This window comes from Talpa occidentalis, unplaced genomic scaffold (genome assembly GCF_014898055.3).
Source record: "Talpa occidentalis isolate TD23 unplaced genomic scaffold, MPIMG_talOcc4v2.1, whole genome shotgun sequence".
NCBI lineage: Eukaryota > Metazoa > Chordata > Mammalia > Eulipotyphla > Talpidae > Talpa > Talpa occidentalis.
The window spans coordinates 34,144,387-34,160,745 of NW_026555331.1; the positions used below are offsets into that span (position 1 = coordinate 34,144,387).

Consider the following 16,359-nt stretch of genomic DNA (forward strand, 5'->3'; position numbering starts at 1 on the left):
GAGGAAATAGTCAATTTCTTAGCATTGTCTACTGTCACCTGAGCTGTTGTAGGTAAAGCAGAATATGCCCTACGTGTAAAAGTTAGGCATAATGCTGTAGTATTTAAGTAAGTGTACTAACAGGCAATGTTAAGTTATAAGGGTAATGACATTTTAAAATAACATTTAAAAGGATAGTGACATTGTAATAAAGTTAATGGACTGGGGAGCGCATCAAAAAACTCAGTAATCACTAACTCAATAACAATTTAATGAAATATATAAAAAATCAAAACTAATGCAAAAAAAACTACTTCAAGTAAAATATCAAAATTTAAAGTAAAGACAGGATCATATTATTTTTATTTTTTAAACTTATTTAATTATTTGTTTAGCTTATAAATAGTAAGTGTTATAGATACTAGAAGATTTATTCTCATGTCTGTTTTTGTACCTCAAAATTCTGTGTGAAGCTTAACTCTCATCATAAGGGAAAACTTTTTGAAAACTTTAACCTACTATCTAAGTGTGAGATGCTTCAAATAATCTCCACAATACTGCATTACTTATTAGATCATCAATTCTGATCAAAGGCATATGTCTTCTGGTACTTTCTAGCAAAGTCATCCGTGCTCTGTATTCTCCAATGCCCCTAGCAAAATAAATAATTCGTACAGGTACCACTTTCTTCACAGGTGAGTAGTGTTTAATGTTATTAACCATTTGTTCCATTTACTTTACCCCTTACAAAAAAAGGGCAATTTGTCTACATTCCACTCTTGTTTTTTTCCGTTGCTCACAGCATGGACTGTAATAACAGGGAGGGATTAAACACATTTTCTGTTTAGAAGAAAGTGCACATGTGAAAATGTCAGTGATAGAGTGCCAACATTTTGAAAGTGATAGGTAATTTGGAAGCCCATGAGTAGCCAGTAGGGAGAGTGAAGTCATACCTCTCCTGGACACCTTCCTCTAAGATCTGTTTCTCTTATGGTCTATTTTTCAAATTACTAACTTTGCACAGACTCCAAAGCAACCTGCATACAATAATCTGAAAGGAAAGGTCAATGTAGAGGTCACAGGTTTTAAGGGTGCTACTTCACAGACATTTATCTTCTTTACAACACCATTAGTCCTGGGTAATGGTCTATTGTCTTTCATCATTCCAACCTCTTCACCTGCCTGTTTACTTTGAGTCCAACCTAAGAATTTAAGCCCCAGCATAAATGGGGTTTTTGTGCTACTTAGCACTGGCCCAGTGGAAGCTTGTTCATGGTCTGGTTTACAGTTGTCAGTTGTTTATAGGAAATACAGTCATGAAGGAAATGATATGGCTTAGTCTTTTTGATAAAACATGGAAAAGACTTTCTTAGGGGAAGAGTAACAATGAGGAAAAGAACTTCATGTATTGAGATGTTTAATGTAGTTCTATGTGTCTAAAATAATATCAGGAATACACGTATTCAACAATAAAGCTGACTACATTTGTGTAGTAACTGTTCTAAATATTTTATAACTGATACCTCACTTAATCCTTATTGTGACCCTTCGAAATAGGTATTACTAATTCCATTTTACAGATGGGAAAAGATTGTTAAAAAAAGATCAGTAGGTAACGTTTCAAGTTTATAGAACTGCTATTGGAACCGAAGAGGATAGCTACAGAGCATAGGTCACTAACAACTGTGCTATGCAACCTTGCGTGGAGAGAAATAGCATGACTACTTGGTGAATTATTATTCACCTTTAAAATAGCATAAAGTCTGTGTATAACATAAAGATGCAATAAAAAGTTCAGTACCCTGTAATTTAAACTCAGTAAAATATATGCAGTATAGATAAAGACTAAGAAGTAACAGGAAAAATTGACAGAGGCCAAGGACCCCCCAGATGGTCAAAAGGGAAAAAAATCTCAAAACTAAAATATGACAGAAAAGATCCTTGGCAAAATCTATGTGTTGTTGCAAGAACTGTGTTCCTGATCATACTCAGCCTCGCCTGTTGAATTATGATTTCTTAGAAACTTCTGGAATAAATTCTAGTTTCTAAATTCTTAGAAACTTCTCTTACTTCTGCATGTTATCCAATTCACTTTGGTTCTCAGACTATAGACTAGTTTACTCTAGTGTGTCTGATACTCACCATACATTCCCAGTCTCTGCCTTGTGTAGCCTTCTTCATACCAGAAATAATAATTAGACTACTTACATTATTAAAAATGTTTCTTCTTTTAAGAAAAATAGTCTTATATGATTGTGGTATATAGATTCATTTCTTTCAAAATCCTATCTTGATTGATCAAATGTATTATGCTTTATTAATGCCTATTGAAAACATAGATAATGAAAAATTGGATGTGAGACCTACACATTAAAAAAATGTTCCCATAATTATGAATGAGGTAATATTTGGAGGTACAAGTTGTACTGGGAGAAAAAGGAAACGATAAATTCTAGACAGAGTCAGTGATAATCACATCAATGCATTCATCCAATCTACAAATAGTTATTGAGCACGCTTTTTGCCAGGCACTGTGCTAAGTGCCAGGTGTTCGGTGGTGACCAAAATGAATGAGGTCTCAACCCTTATGGTTTTTACCATGTAATTAGTAGTAGAAACAAACTTTAAATAAGTAAATATAAATATAAAGTTGTTAACTGTTGAGTGTTATGAAAGAGAAAGAACGTCATGACAGAATCATCTGGGGACCTACTTTAGATGCAGCATTCAAAGAAGGTCTTCCTGAAAAGGCGAGGCTTAAGATAAAACCTGAAGGATGAGACAGGAGCAGGTATTATGAAATCACTGCAGGCACATTCAGTGAGGGGGGGAATAACAGAACATGTCAGGACTCCACAGTGGTCAAGAAAAGGTCAATGAAGCTAGAGTGGACAGACTAATGAGGGGATTAATGTAGGTGAGCGCTGTGGTACAGGCCTAGTAGTCATCCAGGTGGAGATGTCAGGTAGGCAGTTTGATACTCAAGTGCTGACTTCAGATTTTGGTCAGATGACAGCTGCTGTGATCAACCAGTAAATGGGAATATATGCCCAGAGAAGAAAAAATGTAAATGCCTTGAGGCAGAAGTGCATCTGATCCAGTTGGAGTAGGGGAGGGAAGGGGCGAATAAATACTAGATGAAGCAGAGGGGAAAGATGGAGCTCGATCATGTATGTTTTACAAACCCTTGTAAGAAATTTGTCTTTTCCTTGAGCCATGAAGCTTATGTTACTTTAAGTTTTCTTCTAAAGTTTGAATGATCACCATTTTCTAAATTTTCCCTTAGTTCGTCTCTCCTAGTTTGGAGGACAAATAAAGTATGTAGGATTGCCTTTCTTTATAGTATCAAACTGGTTAGAGTTTGATACTTGTTTCTATAAGACTAGGTACTATATTCATAGATGCATCAAATAAGCGTCACCAAATGCATATATTTTAATTACTTACTGTTTACTAGTGTAGCACAACCATCCCATACCGGGTAGGTTCATTGCCCGTTCAAGCAGCCGTGTTGGTGTTTTCATGCTCTCTGCTGTTGGCTGCCACACTCCTCCACACTCCACTGCACTCCTGGGTCCTCGGCACCACGCCGCGCCACACCACTTGGCCAAGTGTGCATGAGGGTAGGAGGGCGGAAAAGCCTGATGCTTCTCCCTTTTACTTACCCCATAGCTGGTCATTAGACTAGGCACTGAGGACACAAAGATAAAAGAGATTTCGGTCCTACACTTAGTTATCTGAAACAAATTGTTTTAATGTTTCATGCTAAGAACAATGAAAGATATATGAAGAAAAAGGAAACTTCATTCTGCTTGGTCAAATGGAGAATGTGCCTGTAGGGCTTAATGCTTGAGCTAGGACTTAGCAAATAAATAGATGTTAGCGAGGCAAAGGTGGCAGGAGTAGGGACCGGTGAAATGGAAAATAAAAGTTCAGAGGGATAGTTCAGGCAAAGTAGACAATGTTAAATTGTTCCAGGGTAGTCTCAGGGGAACTAGGGTGACTTGGGTATGAGTCCTGACCTGTGTGCTTAACAATGCAGGACAAAACCCAAAAGAAATATACAGAGAGAAATGAAGTTAAAAACGGTTTATTTAGAAAGGCAGCTGGGGGGGGGGCAGGGAGATTGTAAGGTGGAGAGAGAGAGAGAGAAAGGGAGAGAGAGCAGAGTTTTTTCCATTTCTAGAATATAGTTGGTCTGTCCTAGTCAAAAGAGAGAAAAAAAACTGAAGATGTCAGTCAAACAATCTAAGCTCTCTTAGATTGAGCTCCCAACATCTGGTCTGTACAGGCTTTAGTGTCAGACTCTACCTAAGATTTCCTCTTGAGATCGCTAGGACTTTTTTTCTTAGGGATTTCCAGGCCTGTCGATGGAGGCAAGCTTCCTCACCTTTGCTGGAGGTCTCTGGAACTCTCCAAGCTAAGTGACAGACTCTCTTCTTGGTCCCACGCAAATTCAACTCCCAGAAGTAGTTCAATCAAAGCTGCAAAATGAAATAATTTCTAATTCTCTAGGTTAAGGACAAACAAATAACATTCCTTACTGAAATTATCCAAAGATAGACCCTTTGCCTTGAGTAATAAGAATTACTCCGACTTTTCCATATTATGATGGTATTAAGGAGAGAGAGAAAAATGCACACACAAGTAAGTCTGTTTGCAAAAATGCAATTTAATAAAAAAACAAAATTATCATACAACTGTAAGTCAGAGACATTCTACAGGGAGGAGAAAGGAGAGAGATCAAAACAGGGAAGGGAAGAGCATAAGGGACTATGGTGATGGTTCACGCATGAATTGGTAGGGGGAATTTGATGGGGACTACCACCTGAGAGGAGAAAGCAAACATTGTACAAAAATGAACAATGATGTAAAATATATATATAAATTAATATTTTTAAAAATGCAATTTAATATTGCTATAAATCCTGGCTAGCTAGAAAATCAGGCTGTAGGCAGCTTTGCAGCCCAGCGCTCAACCACTGCGCCACTGGGGAGGCCCCACATATAAATTTTAAAACACCAATGTTAACATTTATGGAAATGCCAAGATTAAGCATTTTTCTTAAGCAGCAATGCTTATACTAGTTCCAGTTTCCTAGATAAATGTCAAATACATCAAATTCATCTAATATTTTCCTATAAGGAAAAGGAGAAATTTTATGGAGTGTCTTAGGAGCTCTACTGAGATTCCATAAAATTTCTGCTGGTCAATCAAATAAAATTCTACCAATTTCCCTAATTTAGAGTTTTCAGAAGTTTTATCGTACATATTAGGAAAAAATTCCATTTAATTAAGGGAAATCGCTGGCCAAACTCATCAACACCATGCTGACAGCCAAACCCTAATCTTTTATTTTGATTCTAAAACGGAAGGTTTTAATTTTCTCACAACTCCCATTTTACCCAAGATTAAAAGATTTTACGTATCCAACATCAATAACCCAAGGCAAAGAGAAAAAAATCATATTAAATAAAATCTTATAGGCATACGTGTTTCAAACCAACCGTTACATTTTAAATTAGTTCCCACTAATCAAAACTTATCCCAGGCCATTCTTCCTGGAAGTTCTTATACCAGTTTCCTTTATATTTCTTTTTTTTTTTTAAGATTTATTTATTTTATTTATGCAAGCACTGGGTACAGTGAGAAGTGTGGAAGGGCGAGAGAATTCACCAGAGACAGAGCAGGGAACAGAACAGGCAGACTGACGAAGCACACTGCTGAGGGGAGCAGCGGGGGGCAGGCCCCATTTATATTTCTGAGCTCAAAATTTTATAGGCACTATCTATACTAATTTTTATTCTTGGAGTTCAAAATAATTATAGAGAAAAGGGAAGATGGGTCTCCCCGGTGGCGCAGCGGTTGAGCGCTGGGCTGCGAAGCTGCCCGCAGCCTCTGCAACGCCAGTTCAATCCCCGGCCACCGAGAGGGTCCCACATGGTGCACAGACCTCTCCTGCTTCACCTGCTGCTCCCCTCAGCAGTGTACTTTGTTGGTCTGCCTGTTCTGCTCCCCGCTCTGGCTCTGGTGAATTCTCTCACCCTCCCACGCTTCTGACTGTACCCAGTGCTTGTATAAATAAATAAATAAATCTTTAAAAAAAAAAAAAAGGGAAGACACACAGACATATAACACATAGACACAGACAGTTCCCTTAGTTTTTATTTAAGCCTCGTGGAATACAAATATGCAATTATATTTACTTAAAAGGTCATGGCCAAGGAAGGGGTTGGCCATGTATAGAAAGCTCTGTTGTATAGAAAGCTCTGATGGAGCTTTCTGTATCACCGAATTAGCATTCTAGTGCTGGTAAGAAAGCTTTCTGTTGTGGTCTTCCTATTACCTAGTGACTGGTGCTCTCTTCCTGCTGACCTGAGCTAATTCAGAATTCAGAACTGAATAGGTTGCTCCAGTATCTACCGAAAAATCAAACGGTCCTCCATGGTGAGCGTTATCCTGAGCTTCAAGGGGGTTATCATAATAGCTTTTTCAGAACAAGTGGAGCCCCTGGGCTCCCCTATTCCTCGTTTGAACCCCCATCCTGATATACCATTTCCTCCTTTCCTCTTCCCTTGTTTCTTCATTTCTCTTAGTCTCCCTGTATTCCTTGTATTCACAACCCTTGTCTGAATCGCGTTCTGAGCTGTCATCTGTTTCCTTTCCTTTTGTTCTACTTTCTCATTCCTTCTTCCCCTTCTTGTTTCCCACCTGAAACACCTGTTTGTTCAATCCATCCATCAGGAATTGGTGAGGAGGGAATTATCTACCCCAGGGCATCACCTTTTGCCAAATTGGGTTCCCTGTCTGGTGTGAGCAGAACATATCCTGTGTTGTCAGCTAGGCCTGTGGTGTCTCTGTAGCCATCACAGAAGGGACACTGGCCTCCAGGAAGGACTTCTCAGCTGGTGGGTTCAAAGTTTCCAGTAAGTGATGGTCCTCCTCCTCTTCCTCTCCCCTTGTACAGCTACAGGGTAAGGGGAAAACTTCTTCCTTATTTGTGTGATCAAACTGGGCCCGGCATTTTCTAAGTCTGATTTACAGCTGGCAGCCCGAATTTGCTTGTTCAGGCTCCTGGCTGGAGTTGCAAATCTAGTTTACAGAAACCAGCCTATGACTCTCAGCAGCCTATGACTTTTCAGTAAAAATTTGTTCTTGGGTACTCTTGGTGGCCAAAGTAGCTAGATCTAATCTACAGAGAGCAACCTGCATTTGTCCTTGCATACTCTTTCGGCCAAAATAAAAGCCTCACCTCCTCTCAAGCCAAAAACATGTTGTATAAAATGCTTAAACACACACCCAAGAGGGTCCCCAGAAGCACCAACTCTCAACTAGAGTTTGAAACAGAGTTCCATATGTATGCCCACAGGAACAAAACCATCTCCCATGCAGCAGGCTCGATCACATTACCCATACCAAGAAAACATAAGAAAAATACGAAGGGGAACTGCCTAAACTAGTGATTGAATCCATGTTTAAATCAACACACACACACACACACACACACACACACACACAAAGAGTTTATTGAAGCAAAACCAAGCTCCTCTAAATTGGAGACAAAATATCCTTCTGGGGCCTCCCCTGGTGGCACAGCGGTTGAGCGCTGGGCTGCGAAGCTGCCCGCAGCCTCTGCAGCGCCAGTTCGATCCCCCGCCACTGGCGAGGGTCCCACATGACGTGACAGACCTCTCCTGCCACACCCGCTGCTCCCCTCAGCAGTGTATTTCGTCAGTCTGCCTGTTCTGCTCCCCGCTCTGGCTCTGGTGAATTCTCTCACCCTCCCATGCTTCTGACTGTACCCAGTGCTTGTATAAACAAACAAACAAATAAATGAATCTTTAAAAAAAAACCCAACCAAAAAAACCAACAAAATATCCTTCTGAACGTCCCACAATCATAACACATGGTGACCTACGCAAGGAAGGATCATTTGGGATGGCCAACCATGGAGCCTTACAATTATATCAAGCTGTTCCAGGCCAGCTATAGGACAAATGGGCTCACCTGTGGAATATTTTGGAAAAGAGATTACCTGACACAATCCTGATCCCACACATTCCTATTGAAGAAAACACTTATGAGAATTTATAGTCTATATATACTCGTAAGATTCTGGAATTTATAAAGATTATCTAGATCTCATTCTATAGATGAGGAAACTAGGACCTGAAAAGTTTGACTTGCTCAACACCAAAAAGCGATGAATGACTATGAGAGATTGGAGATTGGATTAGTCAGCTTCTATACCTTGTCCTTCAAGAGACTATGAAGGAAGCAAAGGATGTGCTCAGAAATCTAATCTATAACATAATTAGATTAGCTGTAATGTAGGAAGGATGCTGCATATGGAAAAACTTTCTCGAAACTATATGTTTTGCTCTTATCACATAAATTACATGATTATTTTCTTCTTTTCAAATGTGGATATCCTGCTGAGATCATTCCTGCTTTAGTCACCTGGAGGCAGAGGAATATTCTCAGATAACTCCTAGGCATTAAGACAGAAGACCTGGGGAATGTAGACTGGAGAAATAACTCTTGGCTTAATCTCCAAATAGTCCATGTGTCTGGGAAGATTTTCCTTTGATGAAGCTTAAAAGTAGCATCCATGAGAAGCAAGCATCTAGCAGGTAGGATGACATCTTAAAATACAGTGTTTTCCTGTGTTTTGCTCAGTCATATTTTGTACACCTGATTATTTTTGATTCATTTGCCTCTCTGACTTCATTTCTCTTTGATATACTCCTGAAGCAATATATTTGGGGCACGCATGGGCCAGTTTTAAAGGGGTGAACATTTTTTTTTCTGAGGCCATTAGGGAGAGACCCTAATGTAGTCATTTAATCTGGGATCACTTTTGAATCCTGGAGGACATGGGGTAATGTCTGGACACACTTTTGTCACAGCTGGTGGGAGGGGGATGCTATAGGCATCCGGGGGTGAGACCAGAGGTACTGCTGCTGAACATCCTGTGACACTCAGAATCCTTACTACACAGAATCATACATTTCAAAATGTCCAGTGTACCAAGAGTGAGAAACTCCACCCCCAAAGATCAATGTCAGAAGAACATAATTGGTGTCATGTAGCCACACTGCTCCCAACTTCTTTTTTTTTTTTTTTTTAATAGAGGCGTGTTTGTTTATTTATTTATTTATTTGTTTGTTTGTTTTTGTTTATACATGCACTGGGTACAGTCAGAAGCGCGGGAGGGTGAGAGAATTCACCAGAGCCAGAGCAGGGAGCAGAGCAGGCAGAGGGACCGAAGTACACTGCTGAGGGGAGCAGCGGGCGGCAGGGGGGGTCTGCGCGCCATGTGGGACCCTCCTCCGGTGGCCGGGGAGCAGCCGGGGATCGAACCGGCGCCGCAGAGGCTGCGGGCAGCTTTGCAACCCAGCGCTCAACCGCTGCGCCACTGGGGAGGCCCCCTCACTACTCCCAACTTCTAAGAGATTTCCTTCCAATGCTATCTTTGTTTGCTGCTCTTGAGACAAGTAACATTTTCTTGTTCCAGTCTCAGCTAATATGCTTCCCTTATTCCCAAAACAGAGAAATCTCTCAGACTCTGCCCACTCCCCAGTCATTAATATCAAATATTTTTTGGTTTATAGTCTTAAAAAACAAATTTGCTGGGGAGACAAAGAAACTTAAGCTTTCCCTTCCCAGAGATAGTAAAGCTTCAGTTAAGATTGCTGAGCTGTTATTTTCTTCACAAAAGTCATTTTATTTTAAAGGAATGTGATGATTTGGGGACATGGGCTTTACCTCCTACCATAAACTAGTAGATGGGATCATCTGGGTTACTCCCAGACTCAAGAAGTCATTCTGGATGTTTATGACAAACGATCTGACCTATATTATATATGACCTATGACTTATGATAGTAAGACATTTGCAAGCTTTTTAATCTAACTATATGGGATCTAAAAATTGCTTGGCTTTAATTATTTGTATTTCTCAAATTGCTTTGATTTCTTCCTGGTTTCCTATTATCTCTCAACTATATTTGTTCACTGGCTTTTTCCTTGAGGATTGGTTTGTTCCTTAAAGACCTGTTTTAAGAGTATTATTTCTGAATCTTGTTTTCTTTATGGGAGAAAGGCAGGGTTGGAGGATCACACACATTCTGGGTAACTCTATTTGCCAATTCTAAACAGGCCTAGATTTTTCAAAGACAAAAAGAAGCAGAAATTGCTTGGTACCCTCAGAGGGTGGGTGGTGGGAGAGGATAGACAAATCCATAATCTAGCAACTTGTATCAACTCTAAAAGAAATAAGAAGAAAAATGAAATTTGGCATAACAATTTATATAATACTGATATCTGAATATTCTAAAACGGTACATAGTTTTTCCTACAAATGTAATACTTATCTCTGGTTTCTACATATGTTTTGCTTTGTTGATTTTTTAATTTAATTTGCATATACACAGTGAACTTCTGTTGGCTTCTCCTTTTCATGTCATTGTCCAGGTTCTGAAGCTTCAGCTTGATTTTACTTACAAGAAAGCTGAGAGCTACAAGGAAAAATGGAGTATATTAAAGACCTTATTCAGCCAAGATGGCATTAACACAGAAGTAAGTTAGGCTAAAGCTGTCCTCTACCCAGGAAAGGATTTTTAAAAAAGATTTTTATTTTTATTTATTTATGCAGACAAGAACTGGGGTGTAGGTCAGAGGTGTGGAGGGGTGAGAAGATTTACCAGAGACAGAGCGGGGAGCAGAACAGTATACAGAAATACACTGCTGAAGGGAGTAGCGGGCAACACAGGAGAGGTCTGCTGCGACATATGTGCATCAGCTCCCTGGCTGGGATAGAACTCATGCTGCAGTGGCTGAAGACAGCTTGATAGTGCTGAGACTTTAACCCCTGCACCACCAGGGAGGCCCCGGGAAAGGATTTTGAAAGTAACAAGTATATTCGCATGTAGTAGAGAAACAACTCTTTGGAGATCAGGGAGTGAGGGAGTTAGTTTGAAAACCTGACACGTGAGAGAATTCATTTATGTTGTCATCTACACTATCCACTGAGTGCCTTTTCCATATCTTAGAATTAAGATTTTCAATAGGAAATCGATGCAGTGATTTGACCCAATTTAAAGACTTCCCTTCTTTTTCAGTTAAAATGTATTAATTTTTTCATGAGGATACCTGATAGTATTTTCTGGAATCAATACATCAACAAATTAAAGTTAAATTACCAAATATTAAATTTTAAAAAATCAACAAATATTTCTTATTTACTATGTATAAGCAACTGTTTTAAAACACAATTTGGGAAGTGTAGGGTTAGGAGATAAAAACATGGGTAACAATAGGCCCCTAATATAAAATATCTTACAGATAAGGCCATTTTGGAGTTAATTCATCCTCATTATTGTAAACAAGTATGTGTGTGTTTGTGTGTGTGTGCATGTGCGCACACGTGTGCGTGTTTGTGTGTGTTGGAGAATGTGTGAGTTTTTGAAATGTCACTGAAACATGTCGAACTGAGAAAGAGATGACAAGGAAATAATAGCAACCTTTCTCTATAAATTTCTCCTTAACTACTGATGAGATCTACAGAGCAAGTAAAAGATGTCTTATAAAAAAATTGAGATTTGTTTAGAAACCATGAACAATTACAAATTCTGGAGAGCTGTGGAAACAAAAAACCAAGCAAGAAATAAACTACTCATATCAAGTGATACTAAATTATAGCAGAGGATTACTTCCAGTCTCACCTTCTCACCCTCTTCTTTTCTTTGCTCTCCTCCTGCCTCCCCCACAGAAGTATGAATACAAAGAGAGGGAAGGTATCTGGCTATTTACATGAAAAATGACTCTCCCCTACAATCACCTTCTGTCAATAAAATGCTTATTTTCTGACATGTCAATTAGGTGATTCATAATCCAGATGACCATCTCTTCCATTTAGTACTGTTGCACTGGGTTAAATGTCTTAAGTGTTTACCCTTTATGACCAGTGGCTTGGATCTGTTCTCAGTCAAACTGGGCCACTCATGACATGTTTGCCTGTAGGATTTCTCTGGAGGTAAAGTAACCATTATTATCAGATTTTAAACTGAACGGCAGATTAGGACAGTGGCTTCACCATCAGCAGTGAAGAATGCTTGTTTTACAGAACCATGTATCCAAAATACGGAGTTTGTGGAAAGACTTCAATGCAGAATATATCGCCTGTAGTTTAAAGAACCAGGGTAGGGAGGCTTATGTGGCAGAACTTGGCACTTCAAAGGGATAGTCTGTTCAAAGGCCAGTTATTAGGGAGGGATGATTTGTCCTAGCATCTTAAGCTAATTTAAAAGATTGGACTGATAATGAAATAATCATTTTTAAAAACTGAGATGAAATTCACATAACATAAAATCTGTTTTAAAGTGTTCAATTCAGTGACCTCCAAGATAGGAAGTAATTATTTTTAAAAAGATTAATGAATGGGATTCTAAGGGAAGGGGTGGAGGAGAATAAAAATAATCATGTCACATTAAAAAAAGTTTCATCAATATTGAGTTCTTACAAAAGTGCTTCTTGGTATGCATTTTTCATTCATAAATTTATTCAATTGTACCTAACAAATATTAAATAATTCTAGTATAAACACACCAAAAAGCTCCTTTTTACTTCTACAAGGCAGTCTATAAATAAATAATAAGTTTCTGTTCTAATAAAGGCATGGATTATTAACTATTCTTGCAATTAAAGTTATTAAGGCATTTTAAGCTTTGTTTCGAAAGAAGGCAGATGGAGATTAAAATATCCACTTTTCAACTTTTTAACAAAGAACAATTACAAATTCTGGAGAGCTGAATTTTGGAGAGCTGACTTTTGGAGAATGTTTGAAAGGAAACTTAAAATTGTTCTGGAACTAGAAAGCATACCTCTTGATAGATAAAAATGAGGTTTTGTAAAGACATTTTTTGCAAATGGGCTGAATTTTGGTGAAGGTTTTTTTAATTATTATTATGCAGTAAATATATGAATAACTGAGCGATCTCAACTTTAAAATGTCAGATTCTCTGTAAGTAAAATAGACTGGTAGAATAACCTGATGAGAGACTTCTGGATAGAAAATAGCAGAAAATTAGTAGGAATAGAAGATAAAGGTTTGTTTTGGCTAAAAGTAGATCCTCTTAACCAGAGATTGTTAGCCAGGAGAGGGGGGTGGGGCATGTTCCAGAAGAGATAGACTCAGCTTCATGGAATCTCTTTCAAATGGCAAACTCTCCTCCGTGCCATCCGCCCAGCCCTTTTCTTCAAGGTTTTGGTTTGTCCTCCCGGTACACTGTGAATAACAGCCCCCCCTCCCCGGTTGAGACCAAACAAAGAAAGATAACCACTGCTCTTAACCGACAAGACTTTGGCTTTTAGAGGTACAGAAATAGCTCTTAATTTGAGTCACACTGAGTCAGACTGTAACATAATTTAGTAGAGTCGAGGACTATTTCTGCATGAAGGAAAAGATTTACCAACTACAGTGAAAATGCTGGCATTTCCCCCCCATTATGTTTATCGAGAAGATGTTGTTTTCAGCATTTTATTTATTTTAGGGTTTACAGGTTCAAACCTGCACAAATGTATGCTCTCACACCATGCCACCACCAAAGTCCCAGGAAGGCTCCACCATACTCTGCCCAGCTCCCACCCTCCCCTTCTGTTTTGAAGTCAGCCGTCAATCATTTATAAGTGCACTGGCACAATCATTACATAGAAAGAATTATATTTCTTTAATATAGAATTGCTATGGACATCTGTCTGACTATCTTTTTATACTGCAGCTGTGTATCCTAAAGCAGTTGGGCAGAGGGGAGAACATTTTTTTAAATGGGTGGTTCCCGTTTTTAAAAATTATATTTTATTTTATATAATTCTTACATCATTTTTCATTTTTGCACAATGTATGAATTTTCATTTCAGTTATATTCCCCATACAGTTCCACCCCCCTTATTTTGACCCTAATCCCTCCTTTCCTTCCCCGCCCCTTAGTATGGTAGTGTGTCTCTGGCCCATAGTTGCTTGTTGATTTTGATTTTTACTTTGTTATAATTACTCTTTTTCCTGGTCCCTTATTTAAGTTTTCTAAATTCCTGCTACGAGTGAGACCATCCTGTATTTTTCTTTTTCTTTCTCGCTTATTTCACTGAGTATGATCCCTTCCAGCTCCATCCATGTTGCTGCAAATTGCATGAGTTATCTTTTTTGATTGCCGAGTAATATTTCATGGTGTATATGTACCACATCTTCTTGATGCAGTCATCTATTTTTGGGCATTTGGGTTGTTTCCAAAGCTTAGCTATTGTAAACAGTGCTGCTATAAAAGTAGGGGTGCAGGTGTCCTTTTGAATTAATGTTTCTATGTCCTTTGGGTAAATACCTAGAAGTGGAATTGCTGGATCATATGGAAGCTCCATCTTTAGCAGGTTGATGAATCTCCACACAGATTTCCATAGTGGTTGGACCATTTTGCCCTCCCACCAGCAGTGCAGGAGAGTTCCTTTTTCTTCACATCAGAGGGAAGAATTTGATAAAACAATAAACCAATATGGGTCACTCTGGGTTAAGGGAATTGCAATTAGTTTATGCATCATGAAACTTCTCAGCTACTTTAATTTGTTATTGAAATTCCACAAGTGGCTTGTCTGATGAAACTTAGCCATGCCACTGCTGTTTTGATTGGTATTTTTCCTTTCACTAGTAAAGTTGAACAACATCTTTTCATCTTTTTACCCTTTCTGTATATTACCTGTTCTTAGCCTTTATATAACTATTTTTCTTTTGGGTTCATCTTTTACTCACTGCTTTTTAGCAATTCATTCCTTTCCCATGAAACATGTTGCAAATATTGTCATTTGTCCTCTAGCTTAAGCGTGCTTTTCTTGAAACAAAAATTTTTATTTTTGATTAGTCAAAATGAAAGACTTCCTTCTTACTACTGGAAAAGTCTGCCCCACCTCATGATTATAAATATATTTTTCCCATTTTATTTCCTAACAATGATCTAATATTTAAAATATTTCCACACCAATAGAGTTTTCTGTGGTGATAGAAATGTTCTGTGTTTGTTTTGTCTGGTAGTACTAGCAACAGGTAACTATTGGACACATGAGATGTGGATAGGGGAAATAAAGAACTGAAGTTTTAGTTCTATTTAATCTTAATTAATGATAATTTAGATAGCCACATGTTGGGACAGGCTACATAGTGAATAACACAGACCTTTAATTTGCTTTCATGTGCACTGAGAGGTAGATTTTCTTTTAGAGCGTCCAGTTATCCTAACATTATATACTGAGCCACTCTTACTTTTCTCTATTGAGTAAAAATATCACTAATATCATATGTTAGATTCCCATGGATAAAGGCCTAATTCTGGACTCTACTCTATTTTATTCTATCCATGAGACAATACATCATATTTGAATTTAGTCTTTATCTAGCTGGTGTGGCATTTCCTTTGTTATTTTTCTTCTTTTTCAAAATATGTTGAGGCCTATTGTATTTTCTTTTCCAGGCAAAGTTCCAAATAAGTTTTTCAAGTTCCATACCAATATCCTCTTAGAATTCTGATGGGTATTTCAATGAATTTATAGATCTATTTGGGAAATAACATTTTTCATGATTGTTTTCCTTTACAGTTTTAGCCTATAGTTTTACTCCTACATTTACTTTTATTCTATCATTTCTAGTTTACAATTTTTGTTGCTATTGAAAATAGTCTTATTTTCAGTAAAATCTTAGAATTGATTTTTGTTGGAGTAAAAGAAAGCTACTGATTTTTGCTATTGATCTCATATCTGTTTACCATTCCTGTATTTTCTTAGTCTTTATATCTTTGACATAAATTATAATGACTTCAAATAATCCCAGTGATCTATTTCCAAAATTCATTCTCCCCCTCTATATTACATAATGTATATTTTAATATTATATATAAAATTGTTTTGATGAGGAGATTGAAACCTATTTTTAATAATAACCACAACTGGGAATATTTATTTTTTCTTGAGTTTAGGAGTCACTTTCAATATCTATTATATGTGTAGTTCTTCCTCAGACCCATCCTCTGGTCTCCTCCATTTTAGTAACTGGCATCTCCCATCTCCAAACTTCTAATTCTTCTTACTAAATACTTAGAGCTGCTTGCTGTTTGCTGCTTACTGCTGCGGCCTCTACCTTTGAAGTACGTATGTAGAATCATTTCATCAACACCAGCGCTTTGGCACAAGCAGCTGATTCACGCCATCATCAGCGCTTGCCTGGATTATTACATTGGTCTTCTGTCTGGTGTCCTTAATTCTAACTTTGCCATTTATTCTTAACATGGCACTTACGGAAATTCTTTAATACAAAAACTCAAGATGTAAATTACTTCTAAA

General features: G+C 38.1%; 1 long non-coding RNA gene across 1 annotated transcript in view; it reads right to left on the reverse strand.

Annotated features, from left to right (window-relative positions):
- Positions 1-3,467: 3,467 nt before the first annotated feature.
- Positions 3,468-16,359, reverse strand: part of LOC129145291 (uncharacterized) — a 68,507-nt gene continuing 55,615 nt past the window's right edge. The window contains exons 2-3 of the long non-coding RNA XR_008550606.1: positions 4,370-4,463; positions 3,468-3,670 (exon numbers count right to left, since the gene is read on the reverse strand). This is a non-coding gene — a long non-coding RNA (uncharacterized LOC129145291). The remainder of the gene's footprint in view (positions 3,671-4,369; positions 4,464-16,359) is intronic.